General features: G+C 37.0%; 1 pseudogene; it reads right to left on the reverse strand.

Annotated features, from left to right (window-relative positions):
• Positions 1-1,633: 1,633 nt before the first annotated feature.
• LOC116857528 lies at positions 1,634-10,271 on the reverse strand (annotated as a pseudogene).
• Positions 10,272-20,515: the final 10,244 nt, after the last annotated feature.

A 20,515-nucleotide genomic window follows, 5' to 3' on the forward strand; every position in this document is an offset into this window, starting at 1 on the left:
CAGGGACAGAAATTTTGGGTGAAATAACTTCCACTTAGAAAGGAAAATAGTAATGTACAGAAAACAGTGAACACTGTCAGAATGAACATTGTAATTTACCAATGAGCTCCATGTAACTAAATGTAATGGCCAGTTTTCTGAGCTCATTTCAACTGATCCATCATAAGTTTTAACCAAGGTGATCATTCTTCCTTGATGCACTTTCCTCACTTGGATTCTAAGAACACCCACCATGTGCTGCTTCTCTCCTAGCTCTCTGGTTCCTCCTTCCCAGGCACTTTGGTTAATGCTCTTCTTCATCCTGACCTCTTCATGGTAAGCCAAAGCTTGCTCCTTGATCCACATACTAACTCTTGGTTTCATCCAGGCTGGTGACTTGCAGAACCATCTGCAGGATGATGACTTCCAGCCTAGACTTTTCACATGAACTCCAGACTCATATATCCAATGGTTCATTTGGGTACATCCTAGATGAATTTAATATCCAAAGCCACACTCCTGATCTTCCTTCTCTAACCTCCTTCATGTAGTTTTCCTCATTTAACTATGGGAAATTTCATCCTTGGAAGTTTCCAGGCCAAAACTTTTGGAGTCATCTTTTGTCCTCCTTTTTAGCACATATCCTTCTTATATCCCATGAGAAGTCCTTTCATTTGAACTTCAAACTATATCCAGAATTCGTCCACTTTTAAGCCTCTCTCCACCGATTTTCATCCTGATCCGAGCCACCATCAGCTGTCACTGCATTACTGCAATAGTCTCCTAATTGGCCACCCTGCATTTATCCTCATCTCATCATTTGTCCTCTATATAGCAGTGGAATGATCCATTTTAAACTGATACCCAAGCAGATTGTTTCTCTGCTCAGAATCCTGCAATGGCTCTTCACTATACTCAATAAAAGCTAAAGCTCATACAAGCACCCCTCAAGCGCTATATGATTTAGCCTGCTCCCTCATTACCTTTCCAACCAGAATTTCTACACCTCTTTCCTGTTGCCACTACCTCACAGAGCCACACTTATCTGCCTGCTTTTTCCTAAACACAGGAGGTAATGCTCTCACCTTGGAAACTTTGCTCTGGATGTTGCCTTGTTGCCTCTGCCTGGAATGCTCTTCCCTTAGCCACCTGCTTGGCCAACTTTTTTAACCCCTCAAATCTTTGCTCAAATTTCACCTTGATGAGGCTAACCTTGACCACTCCTTATATATTTTTTAATTTTTTAAAAAGATTTTATTTATTTATTTGACAGACAGAAATCAAAAGTAGGCAGAGAGGCAGGCAGAGAGAGAGGAAGGGAAGCAGGCTCCCCACTGAGCAGAGAGCCCGATGCGGGGCTCAATCCCAGGATGCTGGGATCATGACCTGAGCTGAAGGCAGAGGCTTTAACCCACTGAGCCACTGAGGTGCCCCTTGACCACTCCTTTTAATATTGCAACTTGACAACAGCCCATACCCCTGCCATTCAAGATTTCAAATCACCTTACTTTGTTCTGCTTTTTATTTTGTTCCTTAGCATTTATAGCTTTCTAACATGATACACAATCATTTATTATATCTGTTATTTATTGGTTGTACCCTCCTGCTGAGATTTAAGAGAGTAGAGGTTTGTTTTTTTTAAGCCTACATGAAGTCAATTTATTAAAAGAAAACATATATTTGAGGAGTCCTGTTCATAGAAGGTGACCACAGTGACCGCCCCCAACCCCGACTTCCTGCAGGTGCTATTGGAGGGCATGAAGATGACATCCTCAATTCTCCTTGATCTTCATACCTGAGCAGGCAAGGGCTCTGAGGGCTGACTGGCACCCAGGCTCAGGGGGTCTTGGTTCTCTTTCTTCCTGTGGACTGGAGTTTGATGCGGAGGGCAGTGATGCCTGGCTCCTTGAATCTCTGGTCCATATTCTGGGTGGCCAACATGGCAGCATATGGAGAAGATTCACCTTGACCAGCCTTCACCTTCATCCTACCAGTTACATGGGCAGATGATTTCCTTGCTAGAAAGATCTGTGCCAGAGATAAAAGTGTCATTGAAAGATACAAAGGTGTGGCAGACACAAAATACTTTTTCTCTTATGGCCACCTGAGGTCCAAGGATGATGATCAGTTCTTTCTCTTTTCTCTTTTCTTTCCCATTGCACAGTGCTATTTCTGTATTCTGTACATCTTCTCCAGACTCCATCACCAGAAAAAGAGAGAGTAGAGGGTTTTGACAGTTTTGTTCCCTAACATACCAAAGCACAATGGATTGAATTACTAGCTGAATCAAATGAACTTATCTCATATAATGAACTTTCAGGGTTATAATCTATGCACATATATTTTTAATACCATTGGAGATGCCTCAAAACATCCTTCAAGGGGCACCTGGGTGGCTCAGTGGTTTAAAGCCTCTGCTTTCAGCTCAGGTCATGATCCCAGGGTCCTGGGATCGAGCCCCGCATCGGGCTCTCTGCCCAGCAGGGAGCCTGCTTCCTCCTCTCTGTCTGCCTCTCTGCCCACTTGTGATCTCTCTCTGTCAGGTAAATAAATAAAATCTTGGAAAAAAAAACAAAACCATCCTTCAAATAACATGCGTATTCAATATGGGTTAAAGACTCATCACTGTCATTGTTCACAATTCACTCGGTGCTAGATTCTAAATAAAAAAAAATAAAAAACAACTTCTATATGCCATTGCATTTACAAGATTATATTAAATATTTAGTAGATTCAAAACTCTGCTGTGAAAAATACAATAATATAAAAACATGGTCTCTAGAGATTTACTATTCAGGAGGGAAAAAAACCCCATAATTTTCATATTTACCTGACTGCTGAATTTCTTCCCAGCTATAATCCTCCTTTGTAAAACCAAATAAAATAGTATTTTTTCAGGAGTTAAGACAAAAAAATTTATTCTCCCTATCTTTTCTAAGGCTCTTTAGAATTGTCTTAAATGAAATGTCTGGTTACCTAGTTAACTCTTCCCTGGATGCTAATGGGATTACAAATTCATTTAAATTTGGCTTTTTAAGGAGTTCCCTGGAGGCCAGGCTAGCATGCTGAGCTCAAGTAGTAGACTTTCAGCATCACAATCTAGGTATACACTTTTTTCTTAATGCCACAGGGACCTTAAAATGGCTTAAAGGAGATGAAATATTGTCATTATGTTCTTATGTGATGTTCTGTAGTGCTGGGATATTTTTTAAATGTTTGAATGATATTTTAAACAAAGTAATAAAATACACAATCTGTCCCTAGTTGGTACAACTGAAACTATATCTATGGAAACGGAACTCAGTGACCATGAATGTTAATCCATCTGCAATTTGACAAAGAAGTGCAAAATGAAATCTCAATTCAAACTAATTTTTTTTTTTTTTTGCAAATGCAATCTCCTTTTTAAGCTAGTGGGTGACTTGATGTATTTGCTATACAAGAATAAGGTTTTCTCCCTAAGATGTGGATATTCATGTCCTATCCTTTTCAATCTTTTAAAATCTAGGGGGTTAGCTTTACTCTTAATCAGTAGACAGTTAAGAATGATATAATTCTGGGGCGCCTGGGTGGCTCAGTGGTTTAAGCCTCTGCCTTCGGCTCAGGTTGTGATCTCAGGGTCCTGGGATCGGGCCCCTCATCGAGCCCTGCATCAGGCTTTCTGCTCAGCAGGGAGTCTGCTTCCCCTGTCTCTCTCTGCCTGCCTCTCTGCCTACTTGTGACCTCTCTCTCTGTCAAATAAATAAATAAAATCTTAAAAAAAAAAAAGAATGATATAATTCTGGCCCTTGGTTGAGGACTTATGTAATATCCCAATACTCACACTTACATTGTGAAGTTTGATTTGAACAGCAGGATACTGGCCCCATTACTCAAATACCTGCTCATTACTACCTATCACTCTAAGTGACTAACTTTATTTTGTCATGCTATTTCAAATTCCTTTGATTAAAATATCCATTTCTTCCTAAAGCTGCTTTTAGAATAAACTTCTCTGGCAGTAATTTCTAATATTACTGGCTGATAGCTAGGAAAAGAAGAGGGCAGATACCTAGGAAAAGGAGAGTTTTAATTGAGAAGAGAATAGAGAGAAGACAAGTCCTTATATAAAATGGTGTAAGGTACTAGTGACTATGTATGCCCATGCTTAAGTCCATGCTTGTGCCTATGCCCATGTCTTTGCATATGCATGTTACTATGGCTGTGCTCATGCCTACACCCATGCCTACACACATGCCAATGTCTATGTCTGTGTTTATATGCATGCCCATCTCCATGCATATACCTGTGCGTATGCCCATTCCTATGCCTATACCATGCCTGTGTCTATATCCATGCCTATACTCATGCCTATACCTAAGTCCATGTCTGTGCCTATGCCTATACTCATGCCTATGCTATGCCTATACCTACACCCATGCCTATGCCCTTGTCTGTGCCCATAGTCATGCCTATACCCAAGTCCACGCCCATGCCTATGCCCCATTCCCATGCCTATGGTTATGCCTATATCCGTGCCTATGACTATGTCTATGCCTATGTCTATGCCTATACCTATGCCTGTGTCTATGCCTATACTCATGCCTATACCCAAGTCCATGTCCATGCCTATGCCTATACCCATGCCTTTGTCCTTGCTGTGCCTATACTCATACCCATGTCCATGCCTATGCCTATACTCATGCCATGCTTATGCTTAGACCTATATGCATACTTATGCCTATGCCTACAGCCTGTATCTATTCCTGTACCTATCTCCTTGCCCATACCTATACCCAGGCCTATGCCCATACTTATACCTGTATCTGTACCTATGCCTGTCTGTATCTTCATCTGTATCTATATTTGAATGAAAGCCAACTAAAAAAGATAAACTTTTTTATGAGCCACATTTTTTTCCATTCAAGATAAAAATAGTTTTACTGAGTTCCACAGGGAAAAATAAATATTTTACAAATTAGACATCATTTCATAGAATATAATGATTTATTCTATTGAATAGAAGAATGCCAATGAGAAACTTGATATTGTTTTCTAATCATCAACATGTTAGCATCTTTTGGGCACATTTGAGAAGTTGCAATCTTGATTAGTTGTCTTATCTTTCAATCTGAAATGCAATTTAGAAAAAGCTAGGCATGTGGGATCAGTGGACACTGTACATGAGATTGAACTGGGGAGCTGCAGAGCACCATGAACACTCCCAGAGTGGAGGGAAGAGGCTCCAGAAGCTGGAGATGGACAATGAGAAGATTTCAAAGACAGTCCTCAGCTGTTTTATAATTTTTCCAGAGTCCAGCACATCATCCCTGTTCCTTTTGTTTTTACTGTATAATCTTGATCTTGAAACTTCTCCCTTATAAAATTGCTTAATATAGGGTTTATAATGTATATACACAAAATGGAAAACTTTCTAAGAAACAAAATGCATTTTCTTCACCTTTAAAAATATGATTGCAAAATTTACCACTCATCTTTTATCTTAACAAACATATTTAAAAATTCATGTTACTCTTCTTATTTTTCCCCCCAAACAGCTGGAAAATGGAATATCTTACCTTAACAGAGTTCAGTGCTACATTCTGGAGAAAGTTAGAAAGCAGGTAAAAGGTAGTTATTTGGGGTGGCTTGCTGTTGTGTCTGTGAACTATTGTTTTTAGTGAAATGAGTTTCTGTAATTTTGGCTAATTTGTAATGATAACTGTTTCTATTGACAGGTGGTTTAAAACTATTTGTGAATGATCAATCATCACTATTGTGGTTAAATAAAATATTCCATAATCAATATTTGAACAATCATAATACTCAAGTTACTAGTAAAAAATGCATGATATATGCTGTTACTGACTTATGTTGGGTTTATAGTATTTTGTAGAATGCAAATGATTACAGGTAAAACATGTGGTACGTAAAACACTTATTTTTTTTAAATTGGTCCTCATGCCAATCTCTATCTCTACCTCTAAATATCTATATTAGTATATATCTGTATCTATATCTATGTTGGTATATGCTCCTATCTATATCTTTGTTGGTATAGATGATAATACAGATGCAGATAGGTATAGACATAAGTCTTAGGTAAAGGTACAGGTATTGGTATAGATCATTATCCTAGTCAATTCATGTTGCTATAACAAAGTACCATAGATTGGGCGGCTTATAAACAACAGAAATTTATCTTTCACAGTTCTGGAGACTATAAGTCCATCATCAGGATGCCAACGGTTGGGTTCTAATGAGACCGCTCTTTTGACTTGCAGACTGCCAACAGCTCATTGTACACTCATATGTCAGAAAGAGGGTGAGAGAGTGTTTTGGAGCCCCCTTTATGAAGGCAGTAATCACATTCATAAAGGCTGCGCAATCATGAAGTAATTACCTACCAAAGGCCCTACCTTTTAAAACCATCACACTGGGGCTAAGATTTCAACATATAAATTTTGAGGAGACATTAACATTCAGTTCATGGCCATTACCATTATCCTAAACCATTCTACATGAAAATCACAGTAATTGAGACTGCTTTCCTCATGGTATGCATAGAGTGTAGTAACAGCTGAAAATATTTATTAGTCACTTTTGTCTCCTCTAACCTGTATAACTACAGTTGTGAGGTCTTATAATTTGAAGTCTGGATCTTCCAAAATCTTCCAAAATCTTCCAAAATCATATTTTTCCAAAGCTGGCAGTGTTCATTCACTCATTCATCAAACATATAATGAACTCTTGCTCTTATCAGACATTGTACCCGCTGCTGGAAACACAGAAAACAGGGCTTGGTCCTGTTTATTTGTTGTCTGGTAGGAGAAATGCAAATGTAGTAGGAAATATGAAATTAAAACACAATATGATACAAATGAGGTGCCATAGTGGGAAAATAAGGGGTGTGAACCTAGTCCTGACTTTTACAAATAGACTCAGGTTTACCAAACAGGAGGGGCTGGAATTTCTTTTTGTGGCATAAGCTTGATGTGCTAGGAAAAACCTACTTGGGATTCAAGATTTACCTTTCCTCTACCTGAGAAAGAAGGGGATGAAAACACAGTGAGGCTACAGAGCTCACTCTTTTGAATTTGTTTAGTGAGTCATTCATTTGCTGGGTCTAAAGCTGAGCTCTTAAGTCCAGCTTCCTTGTTCCTAAGTTACTCTCTCCCCAGGTACTGGACTCTGCTCCCAAAACCAGTCATGATCTGGAAATCTGAAGGACTGCAAGCTTCAACAGGGAAGGGAAGAAATTTATTTCCCTTCTGAATTTGTAGGATTAGCACTGAAGGCACTCACATATTATAAACCAGAGAGACTTCTAATACAATGCAATCCCCAGAACAGTTCTGAATGTTACCACTTCCTGGAAGCCCTTTGGTCATTTCTTATGCCAGAATGGGTGGTGACCCATGTTGAGTTAACTCAAGTTAGCTATGCCCCTTGACCATGATGCAACATGGTCTATAAAACAGGAATTCTAATGTCGACCTCCTAGGGACACATGGGAGGAGTGTAATGTGTCTGTCATTTCATAAGCATGGTGTTAACTGCCATCCGCTCACCCAAACCATCAACTCCTTAACTATTTCTCTGCTTGTTAGCATTAAGAGTAATGTGTAGGGTAAAAAAAAAATGTTGAAACATACAATATTTGATTTACTTAGGGGACTCCTTTGGTAAAAAGTCAAGAAGGGGGAATATGTTCAAAATTACTGTTAATAACTATCTTTGTATTTATTTATAAAATAATTGATACATTTTAACACTGATAATCAAGTCAGCTCACACTGACAGAAGTGAGTTAGAACTATCCTGTAGCCCAAATTTCCACCATGTTAAAATATCACTTGTGTTTTTGATACCTTATATTTGCAAGTTTTGCAGTCAAACAACTTTCTTTCCATAGCCCTAACCCATAGTTCAAATGCATTATCAAGTTAGTAAAATATTCCTAGGTTAGTTTTTGTAAAGGCATTCATTTTTTACTGTTTGTGAGAAATTATCACAGTATAACCTATTTTTTAAATGAGTGTGGTTTGCAATTACAGAGTAAATCGAGAATGTAGCTTTCTTCAATTTAGAACATGTGTGAATTCGCATATTTTTACTTGGATTTCTTTATTTAGCCACCCTCTATTAGCCTGTTCCTTGTCTAAGCTCCATCTTTACCCAAAACCCAAAAGATTTATATTCTCGGTCTATTTATTTGAATTTTTTTTCCTGGGCTACCTAAGAGTTATAACCCTTTTTGATACTCTGCTTCTATTGAAATTTTCTTTCTCTGTCCTCTGCTTCACCAGAGTATCTTGGGTTGCTTTTTTTATGGTGATTGTTGGGTCTTGGAGCCATTTCTCTTTTTATTTCCCCATTAACAACAAACCTTGAATGGTGAAGCTCTGGTTATTCAAGAGCCAATGTAGTTGAAGCAGATATGAGTACAGAAATTTGTGCTAGACTACATGTGTTCATACTCTAACTCTTCTAGTTATGAGATTTGGGCAAAGTTACTTAAACTTTTAGTCTTTAGTTTTCTAGGTTGTAAAACATCAATAATATAGTATCTACCACATGTAGTTGTTGTGAAGACTAAATGAATCCGTATATTTACAATGCTATAGTAGGTGTTATGTGAATGTTAGGTATTACTATTTGTTTTTGAAACTCATCATGGCCACTGTTTTAAAATAAGGTCTTAATAATTTATATCTGCAAGGGCTGAATCTCAAATTCAAATTTTGATTCACATCCTGTTATCCATACCATGTTAGTTGACCACCCCCAGCAGGAGCAAATCAATAGTTTCTTTTGTCAGTTACTCTTGGAGGTATCATCCTGAGTCTTTGCCAGAATTGCCATTTCAAACATTTTGTTCTTTTTCCCTCATGAATACATTTATACTTATTAGGTACCTCATCTCAAACTTTAAGAGTGTATAATTATATTTAAGTAGATGAACATAAGTGTGAAGTAATTGCCAGCAGATTTACTTCTTTGCTACCTCTTAGTAGCCCATCACTACCCTTCATGATTTGATCTTTAACTTTTTAGGACATATAAAAATTTAGTATCAGGCTTTTCTGAGGATAATCAAAATAGGGAAAAAATGGTTAGAGGCCAAGTTTTATACAAAACAAATATATATATATATATATATGTGTGTGTGTGTGTATATACACACACACAAATGAAATTTATATATATATGTATATATGTACACAAATATACAAATAAAAATTTGATTTATACAAAAATTTATATATATATTTGTTTTGTGTATATATATGTATACATATATATGTGTGTGTGTATATATATATAGACTCACAATGCAATTTTTCCTTTAATGGAAAAGGTATCAAGTCATTGATAATTCACAGGATTTAATAGAGTATTCCGAGACTTAATAATGAAATATAGTTCCTGCCATATTCCTTTCTATAAACTTATACCACTGTTTCTAGATTTATCAATTTTAGAGTTTCTTGACTTCCTGCCAGAAACACAATTATTCAGTACCACTCATTTGTTTTCTGTTTATTTCTTTCAAGCAGTAATTAGATTGGAAATCACACACACACCCACACACACCCACACATCCACATATACCTTACTACAGGCATACCTTAGAGAGATTGCTGGCTCCCCAAAATAAACTGAATGTTATGATAAAGTGGGTCATGAAATTTTTGGCTTCCTACTGCATTTAAAAGTTATCTTTAGAGAGACCTGAGAGGCTCAGTTGCTTGTGTCTGACTCTTGGTTTTGGCTCAGGTAATGATCCCATGGGTGTGAAATAAAGCCCCCCATCATGCTCCCCAATCAGTGGGGAGTCTGCTTGAGATTCTTTCTCTCCCTCATCCTCTGCTCCTTCCCCCATGTGCATACTTTATCTCTCTCTTAAGAGTAAATAATCTTTTTTAAAAAGTTATCTTAACACTGTACTACAGTCTATTAAATGAGCAATGGTATGTCTAAAAAAACAATGTACATATCTTAATTTTAAAAATGCCTTGTTACTAAAAGATGGTAAACCTCATCTGAGCTTTCAGTGAGTTGTAATCCTTTTGCTGGTGGAGGATTATTGTCAGTGTTGATGGTTGCTGACTGATCAAAGTGGTGGTTGCTGAAAGTTGGGGTGGCTGTGGCAATTTCTTAAAATAAGACATCAATGAAGTTTGCTGCATCAAATGACTCTTCTTTTCACAAACAATTTCTCTGTAGCATGCAATGCTCTTTGATAGAATTTTACCCACAGTAGAACCTCTTTCAAAATTGGAATCAATCTTCTCAAATGCTGCTGCCATCCCATCAACTATGTTTATGTCATATTTTGAAACTTTTTTTTTAAAGATTTTATTTATTTATTTGACAGACAGAGATCACAAGTAGGCAGAGAGAGAGAGAGAGAGGGAAGCAGGCTCTCCGCTGAGCAGAGAGCCCGATGTGGGGCTCGATCCCAGGACCCCGAGATCATGACCCAAGCTGAAGGCAGAGGCTTTAACCCACTGAGCCACCCAGGCAACCCATATTTTGAAACTTTTTTTGTCATTTCAGCAATCTTCACAGCATCTTCACCAAGACTAAATTGCATTTCAAGAAACCACATTGTTTCCCATAAGATACAACTCCTTATGCATTACACTTTTATTATGAGATTGTAACAACTCAGTCTCATCTTCAGGATCCACTTTTTCTAGTTCTCTTGCTAATTCTACTCCATTGATAGTTACTTCCTCTCCTTAAGTCTTGAACCCCTGAAAGTCATCCATGAGTGTTGGAATCCACTTCTTCCAAATTCTTGTTAATGTTGATATTTTGATTCTTCCCATGAATCACAAATGTTCTTAATGGCATCTAGAATGGTGAATCCTTTCCAGAAGGTTTTCAGTTTACTTTGCCCAGATCCATCAGAGGAATAACTAGTTATGGCAGCTATAGCCTTACAAAAGATATATCTTTTTAAAAAATTAACATATAATATCTTCTTTGCTTCAGGGGTACAGGTCTGTGAATCATCAGTGTTACACAATTCACAGCACTCACCATAACACATACCCTCCCCAATGTTCATAACCCGACCACTCTATCCCTCCCTCCATCAACCCCCTGCAACCCTCAGTTTGTTTCCTGAAATTAAGAGTTTCTTATGCTTTGTCTCCCTCTCTGGTCCCATCTAGTTTCATTTTTTTCCCTTCCTTCCCCCATGATTGCCTGCCCTGCCTCTCAAATTCCTCATATCAGTGAGATCATATGATAATAGTTTTTCTCTGATTGACTAATTTTTCTTAGCATAATACCCTTAGTTCCATCCACATCATTGCAAATGGCAAGATTTCATTTTTGATGGCTGCATAGTATTTATATATATATACATAGTATATATAAATGTATGTATTTATATATATTTACATACATAATATTTATATTATATTTATAAGTATATATATAAAAATACATTGTGTGTGTGTATACACACACACACACACACACACACACACATATATATATATACACACACACACATACATATATATCACATCTTCTTTATCCATTCATCTGTTGATGGACATCTAGGCTCTTTCCATAGTTTGGCTATTGTGGATATTGCTGCTGTAAACATTTGGGTGCACTTGTCCCTTGGGTCACTACATTTGTATCTTTAGGGTAAATACTCAGTAGTGTGATTGCTGGATCGTAAGGTAGCTCTATTTTCAACTTTTTGAGGAACCTAAACACTGTTTTCCAGAGTGGCTGCACCGGCTTGCATTTCTACTAACAATATAGGAGGGTTCCCCTTTCTCCACATCCTCACCAATGCCTGTCATTTCCTGACTGGTTAATTCTAGCCATTTTGACTGGTGTGAGGTAGTCTCTCACTGTGGGTTTTGATTTGTATTTCCCTGATGCCAAGTGATGTTGAGCATTTTTTCATGTGTCACTATTTGGGTGTCTTCTTTGCAGAAATGTCTGTTCATGTCTTCTGCCCATTTCTTGATTGGATTATTTGTTCTTTGGGTGTTGAGTTTGATAAACTCTTTATAGATTTTGGATACTAGCCCTTTATCTGATATGTCCTCTGGTTATTTGGGGTCTTTTCTGGTTCCATATAAGTTTTAGGATTATTTGTTCCATTTCTTTGAAAAAAAAAAAAGATAGTATTTTGATAAGGATTACATTAAATGTGTAGATTGCTTTAGGTGGCATAGACATTTTCACAATATTTGTTCTTCCAGTCCATGAGCGTGGAACATTTTTCTGTTTCTTTGTGTCTTCCTCAGTTTCTTTCATGAGTACTTTATAGTTTTTTGAGTACAGCTTCTATGCCTCTCTGGTTAGGTTTATTCCTAGGTATCATATGATTTTGGGTGGATTATAAATGCCATTGACTCCTTAATTTCTCTTTCTTCTGCCTTGCTGTTGGTGTATAGAAATGTAACTGATTTCTGTACATTGATTTTATATCCTGACACTTTACTGAATTCCTGTATGAGTTAAAGCAGTTTTGGAGTGGAGTCTTTTGGGTTTTCCACATAAACTGTAATAACATCAGCAAAGAGTGAGAGTTTGACTTCTTTGCTGACTCAGATACATTTTATTTCTTTTTGTTGTCTGATTGCTGAGGCTAGGACTTCTAATACCATTTTGAATAACAGTGGTGATAGTGGACAGCCCTGCCATGTTCCTGACCTTAGGGTTCTCAGTTTTTCCCCATTAAAAATGATATTTGCTGTGGGTTTTTCATAGATAGTTTTTATGATATTGAGATATGTACCCTGTATCCCTACACTGTGAAGAGTTTTGAACAAGAATGGATGCTGTACTTTGTCAAATGCTTTTTCAGCATCTATTTTTCAGTATCATATGGTTCTTGTTCTTTCTTTTATTAATTCATTAATGTATTGTATCACATTGATTGATTTGCAGATGTTGAACCAACCTTGCAGCTCAGGAATAAATCCCACTTGGTTGTGGTGAATAATCATTTTAATGTACTGTTGGATCCTATTAGCTAGTATTTGGTGAGAATTATTGCATCCATGTTCATCGAGGATATTGGTCTGTGAGTCTCCATTTTGATGGGGCCTTTGGTTTGGGGATCAAGGTAATGCTGGCACCATAAAATGAGTTTGGAAGTTTTCCTTCCATTTCTGTTTTTTTGGAAAAATTTCAGGAGAATAGGTATTAATTCTTCTTTAAATGTTTGGTAGAATTCCCCTGGGAAACCATCTGGTCCTGGGCTCTTGTTTGTTGGGAGATTTTTGATGACTGCTTAAATCTCCTTACTGGTTATGTGTCTGTTCAGGTTTTCTATTTCTTCCTGGTTCAGTTTTGGTAGTTTATAGGTCTCTAGGAATGCATCCATTTCTTCCAGATTGTCAAATTTTCCAGAGTATAGTTGCTCATAATATGTTCTTATAATTGTTTGTGTTTCTTTGGTGTTGGCTGTGATCTCCTCTTTCATCCATGATTTTATTTATTTGGGTCCTTTCTCTTTTCTTTTTGATAAGTCTGGCCAGGGGTTTATCAATCTTATTAATTCTTTCAAAGAACCTGCTCCTAGTTTTGTTACTGTTCTACTATTCTTTTGGTTTCTATTTTGTTGATTTCTGATCTGATCTTTATTATTTCTCTTCTCCTGCTGGGTTTAGGCTTTCTATGCTGTTCTTTCTCCAGCTCTTTTAGGTATAGGATTATGTTGTGTACTTGAGACCTTTCTTATTTCTTGAGAAAGGCTTGTATTGCTATATACTTTCCTCTCAGGACCACCTTTGCTATGTCCCAAAGATTTTGAACAGTTGTGTTTTCATTTTCTTTTGTTTCCATGAATTTTTAAAAAATTCTTCTTTAATTTCCTGGTCGACCCATTCATTCTTTAGTAGGATACTCTTTGGCCTCCATGTGTTTGAGTTCTTTCCAACTTTCCTCTTGTGGCTGAGTTCTAGTTTCAAAGCATTGTGGTCTGAAAATATGCAGGGAATGATCCAAATCTTTTGGTACCAGTTGAGACCTGATTTGTGACCCAGGATGTAATCTATTCTGGAGAATTTCCATGTGCAGTAGAGAAGAATGTGTATTCTGTTGCTTTGGGATGGAATGTTCTCAATATATCTGTGATGTCCATCTGGTCCAGTGTGTTATTTAAATCCTTTATTTCCTTGTTGATCTTTTGCTTAGATGATCTGTCTATTTCAGTGAGGGGGGTGTTAAAGTCTCCTACTACTATTGTATTATTGTTGATGTGTTTCTTTGGTTTTGTTATTAATTGGTTTATATAATTGGCTGCTCCCATGTTAAGGGTATAGATATTTAAAATTGTTAGACCTTCTTGTTAGACAGACCCTTTAAGAATGATATAGTGTCCTTCCTCATCTCTTATTATAGTCTTTGGTTAAAATCTAATTTATCTTATTTAAAGATTGCCACCCAAGCTTTCTTTTGATGTCCATTAGCATGGTAAATGGTTTTCCACCCCCTCACTTTAAATCTGGAGGTGTCTTTGGGTCTAAAATGAGTTTCTTGCAGACTACATATCAATGGGTCTTTTTTTTTTTAAATCAATTCTGATACCCTGTGCCTTTTGATTGGGGCATTTTGCCCATTTACATTCAGAATAACTATTGAAAGATATGAATTCAGTTCCTTTATATTGCCTATAAGTTGATAGTTACTGTATATTGTCTCTGTTCCTTTCTGGTCTGTTACCTTTAGACTCTCTCTTTGCTTAGAGGACCCCTTTTAATATTTCCTGTAGGGCTGGTTTGGTGCTTGCAAATTCTTTTAGTTTTTGTTTGTCCTGGAAGCTTTTTATCTCTCCTTCTATTTTCAATGACAGCCTAGCTGGATGTAGTATTGTTGGCTGTATATTTTTCTCATTTAGCGCTCTGAATATATCATGCCAGTTCTTTCTGGCCTGCCAGGTCTTTGTGGATAGGTCTGCTGCCAATTTTATATTTCTTTTTCTTTTTTTTTTTTTTAAAGATTTTATTTATTTATTTGACAGACAGAGATCACAAGTAGACAGAGAGGCAGGCAGAGAGAGAGAGAGGGAAGCAGGCTCCCTGCTGAGCAGAGAGCCTGATGCGGGACTTGATCCCAGGACCCTGAGATCATGACCTGAGCCGAAGGCAGCGGCTTAACCCACTGAGCCACCTAGGTGCCCCAATTTTATATTTCTATCATTGTATGTTACAGACCTCTTATCCTGAGCTGCTTTCAGGTTTTTCTATTTGTCCCTGAGGCTTGTAAATTTTACTATTAGATGACAGGGTGTTGACCTATTTTTATTGATTTTGAGGGGGATTCTCTGTGCCTCCTGGATTTTGATTCTTGTTTCCTTCACCAAATTAGGGAAATACTCTGGTATAATTTTCTCCAGTATACCTTCTGCCCCTCTCTCTCTTTCTTCTTCTTCTGGGATCCCAATTATACTAATATTGTTTCATCTTATGGTATCACTTATCTCTTGAATTCTCCCCTTGTGATCCAGTAGCTGTTTATCTCTCTTTTTCTTGGCTTCTTTATTCTCTATCATTTGGTCTTCTATATCATTAATTCTCTCTTCTGCTTCATTTATCCTAGCAGTAAGAGCCTCCATTTTTGATTGCACCTCATTAATAGCTTTTTTGATTTCAGCTTGATTAGATTTTAGTTCTTTTATTTCTCCAGGAAGGGATTCTCTAGTATCTTCCATGCTTTTTTCTGAGCCCAGCTAGCACCTTTATAATAGTCATTCTGAACTCTAGTTCTGACATCTAACTAATGTCTGTATTGATTAGGTCCCTAGCCATTGGTACTGCCTCTTGTTCTTTTTTTTTTTTTTTTTTTTTTTGAGGTGAGTTTTTCTGCCTTGTCATTTTATCCAGATAAAAATAGATGAATGAGAGAACAAAATACTGAAAGGATAGCAACAACCCCAGAAAAATATACACTAACCAAATCAAAAGAGACCCAAAACCAGGGGGAGAAGAACAGAGGGAAAAAAAATCATATATATATATATGCTTATATATAAAATATATAAAAATTTATATAAAATACATAAAACTATATATTATGTATTAATATAATATAAGATATACATATCTAATATATATAAATACATATTATATATGTATTTATATATATTAGACTGGTGAATAGAACAGAGCCACACACTTGATTTGGGGTATATTTTGGTCTGTTAGAAGACCCTGCCTCCCAAAATTTAAAGGAAAGAAAAACTTATATATATACAAAAATAAGGGTAAACACGATGAAGGGATGGAATATGAATGTAAAGATGAAAATTAAAAAAAGATTCTAAAAAAGGAATTGATAAGACAAGAAGTTGATTGAAAAAAGAAAAAAAAAAGGAAATAATGTGATTAGGCTGGAGACTAGAACAAAGCCATATAGTAGATTTAGGGTATATTTTGATGTTAGAGGAAACTGGATCCCACAATTTTAAAGAAAGAAAAACCTATATACATATAAAAAATAAGGTTAAATACAATGAAGGGATAGAATATGACTACAACAATGAAAATTTAAAAAGATTTTTAAAAAGGTATTGATAAGCAAAAATAGTTTAAAAAGGTTAAAATAGGAAAAAGGAAAAATTTGAAAAAATAGAATAAGAAAAAATAAAATAACAAAATTTAACTTTGAAAGACTACAGAATCATGGGAAAAAGCCATGAATTCTACGTGCTGCATTCCCCTATTCTGCAGTTCTGCAGTTCACACTTATCAGAAAACTTGGTCTTGCCTGGATGTTCTTGCTAATCTGCTGGCAAAGGGGTCTCTTGCATGATTCTCTAAGGTCTTTGCCCAAGGCAGAATTGCACCACCCTTGCCAAGAGCAAGGCTAAGTAATCTGTTTAGCTCTCAGTAGCTTTTGTTCCCTGAATGTTTTCTGTACATCTTTGGAGGAGAAGAATGAAGATGGCAGCCCCTTCTCCCCATGGGGCTGAGGGCTCAGGTATCCACTCCTCAGTGCACCCTCAGAGAAAAGCAGTCAATCACTCCCATCTCCTTGGTCTGTCTTTCTTTCTTTCTTTCTTCCTTCCTTCCTTCCTTCCTTCCTTCCTTCCTTCCTTCTTTCTTTTTTTTTCTGAGCAGTAGGTCTCATCAGTAGCCTTTAAATTCAGTAACCCATGTTGTAAACAAATGTGCTGTCATACAGCCTTTGTTGTTCTTTTTATAAATCACAGTCAGAATAGATGTAGCATACTTCTTCAGGGCCCTAGGATTTTCAGGATGGTAAATAAGTATTGGCTTTAACTTTAAGTCACCAGCTGCATTAGCCCCTAACAAGAGAATCAGCCTGTCCTTTGAAATTTTTGAAGCCAGGCTTTGACTTCTCCTCTCCAGCTATGAAAATTCTAAATGGTGTCTTCTTCCAATAGAAGGCTGTTTTGTCTACCTTGCAAATATGTTGTTAAGTGCAGCCCCCTTCATTAATTACCTTAGTTAGATCTCTAGATAACATGCTTCAGCTTCTACACCAGCACCTGAGGCTTCTCATTGTACTTTTATATTGTGGTGATAGCTTTTATATTGTGGTGATGGGTGCTGTGATAAGATACTGTTTTAGCAAAGTAAAAGTTCATGGCAACCCTGCATCAAGCAAGTAACAGTATCTGTGAAGTGCGATAAAGTGAACAATGAGTGAACCATCAATTATGTAGAAACAGATAAACTCTTTTAAAGAGTAACTGGGTTAAGGAAGCATATTTGATGTGCCTGTACAGTGAAATCTCTTTTAGATCTTTTACTCTTTTTCCCCTTTCAAGTTTTTAGAAATTTTTTAAAAAGTTCAGTTAGCCACTGTATAGTACATAATTAGTTTTTGATGCAGTATTCAAGGATTTATTAATTAAGTATAATGTCCAGTGCTTATCACAGCACCCATCACCCTGTTCCCTCTCCCCCCAGCCTCTTCCCCTCTACAACCCCCAGATTATTTCTCAGGGCCCATAGTCTCTCATGGTTTACCTCCCTCTTTGATTTCTTCCCCTTTGAATTTCTCTCTCTTCCCCTATGGTCCTCCATGCTATTGCTTATGTTACATATATGAGTGAAACCATATGATAATTGTCTTTCTGTGCTTGACTTACTTCACTTAACATAATCCCCTCCAGTTCTATCTATGTCAATACAAATGATGGATATTCATTGTCGCTGATGGCTGAATAATATTCCATTGTGTATATTTACCACATCTTCTTTATCCATTCATCTTGTAGATTTTTAAAAAAGACACTTGGGTGACACTAGTCCTCAAACATTCAGATTCAATCCATCTGGGGTGTGACTAGGGTTTTGGAATTTATCAAAGCTGCTCATGTGCAGCAAAGTTTAGGAGATTACACAGGAGGAGGGCTGTCATGTCAGTGGGGGAATGGTACTGGTCACTGGAAAGGGCTGATTGGCAAGCTGTTGTGTTGTCAACATGAGGAATTTTGCATAAGTGCATTGAAAATGGATTAGGGGTATGACTGGGTCAAAGGATGGCCCTTGGTAGTCCTGAGGAGGAGAAATCAATGACAGAGACCAGAAGGAGAGACTTTAGGGAGTTGAAGGGTACTGAAACCCAACAGTATGAAAGGATATTGTCCTTTAAGTGTAACTCAAGATCCCTGAGCCTGCCAGCATTAACTCTTCAGTTTCAGGATCATAGAGCAAGCCAAAGTGGCCCTGGAGGGGTGAGCACCCAACGTGGTAGGCATTTGAGAAGGTGGGGCTAAGGGCAGCAGCTGTTTACTAACCAGGACAGTCATATCTCAACATTTTAATGAACTTTACAGTTGTTCTCATGTATATCAGATGATTGTCAGTCATAGGACTGGAGTATTGAGTTTGGATTAGTTGCTTTTGTGGTTTGTTAGCTCAAGTCTCATTAGAAATAAACCTTGAGGTAGATTTCAAATCTGTATTTTTTTTAAAAAGTATGTAACTTTTTTTTTCATTTTTTGTTAAATCCAATTTACTGCTATGAAGTAAGCTGGTGTATGTGAGAGGAGACTGCTTTCTGGAGTTGCCAGGGCAGGTTCCTTTGGAAATGAGGCAGTAAAAACCAAGACCTGGATGTCAGAGTCTGAAGTGTTGTAAAGAGTCAAGGGAATGGTGTTTTAGGTAGAAGGAATGGCAAATTCGAAGTCTCTCTACAGCAAAGAGTTTAGTATTTCCTAGGAATTGACACAAAGACTGAATGTGACTAATAAAATTTTCAGGATCAGGATTCTGTGCAGCAATAATGTCCCATATAAGAAGACAGATGAAGTTTCAGAGTGTATTTGCACATTGTGGCTCAAATACATTCATGGACAAACTTTTATAATGGGCATAATGTGCTCTGATGGGTATAGTTGCCACATAGCTCCAGTTTTCCCTAATATCTCTGATTTAAAATATCTTAATAAGTTGAAAACCTGTCACACAGAAACCCACACATGGATATTTATATCAACTTTATTCTTAATTGTCAGAACTTGGAAGCAACAATACATCCTTCAGTGGCTGAAGGGATAAGCAAGCTATGGTACATCAAGATAATGGAATATTATTCAGCACTCAAAAGAAATGAGTTATCAAGCAAGAACAGACATGAAAGTATCATAAGTGCTTCTTACTAAATGAAAGAAGAAGCTTAAAAAAGATGCATCCTGTATGGTTCCAACTATATGACATTCTAGAAAGGTCAAAACTGTGAGGACAGCAAAGAGATCAGTGTATGTCAGGGGTTAGGGAAGAAGGAGGGATGAATAGTGGAGCACAGAGGATTTTTGGTTCAGTGAAACTATTCTCTATGATACATGTCATTATACCATTGTTCCATACCCAAAGAATGGACAACCCCGAGAGCGAACCCTAACATAAACTGAGGACTCCAGGTGATGATGATGTGTCAGTGTTAAGTTCATTGATTATAATAAATGTACCACTTAGGTTGGGGATGTGATAGTGGGGGAGGTTGTGTGTGTGGAGGGGCAGGGGAGTATGTATTCTTTCCCTCAATTTTGCAATGAACTAAAACTGTTCTAATAAAGTACACATATTTTTTTAAGTTTGTTTCTTTTTCTTCATAATTATAAAAGTTAGATCAAGTTCTATGAATGTTGCTCTGGACAAGTGATTATGATTTCTATTGGTCATACCTAAAGTGAACTAGGTAGATGTTTGCACTGGTTAATGCTGAAATTATCTAATGATATTCTTTATAGAGTCAGTTCTATGTGTGACTTTTGGGCATTTCACAAACATTCTCAAATGAGTTAATTAAATCTGCCTCCTACAATTATCACTCACAAGCATAAAAGATTCATAAAGGAAAAAAATACATAACATCCCTTGAGGATAAAAAACTGCATGCGTGAGTGTGAGCAGACTACCTTTTACCCTGGTCTATATTTTGCAAAAACAAATTGTTATTTGTAAATTCAGGGGGAAAAATCAAATTTTGTTGACACTGTACATTTCAAATGGCTGCTTTGCCATTTTTACATAAGTTACCAAGAAAGAGGTTGAACTCTGATAAATATAATGCAATTTCTGGGTGGGTAAAATAA

Source organism: Lontra canadensis, unplaced genomic scaffold (assembly GCF_010015895.1).
Source record: "Lontra canadensis isolate GAN:19392208 unplaced genomic scaffold, GSC_riverotter_1.0 scaffold1, whole genome shotgun sequence".
In the NCBI taxonomy this organism is placed as follows: Eukaryota; Metazoa; Chordata; class Mammalia; order Carnivora; family Mustelidae; genus Lontra; species Lontra canadensis.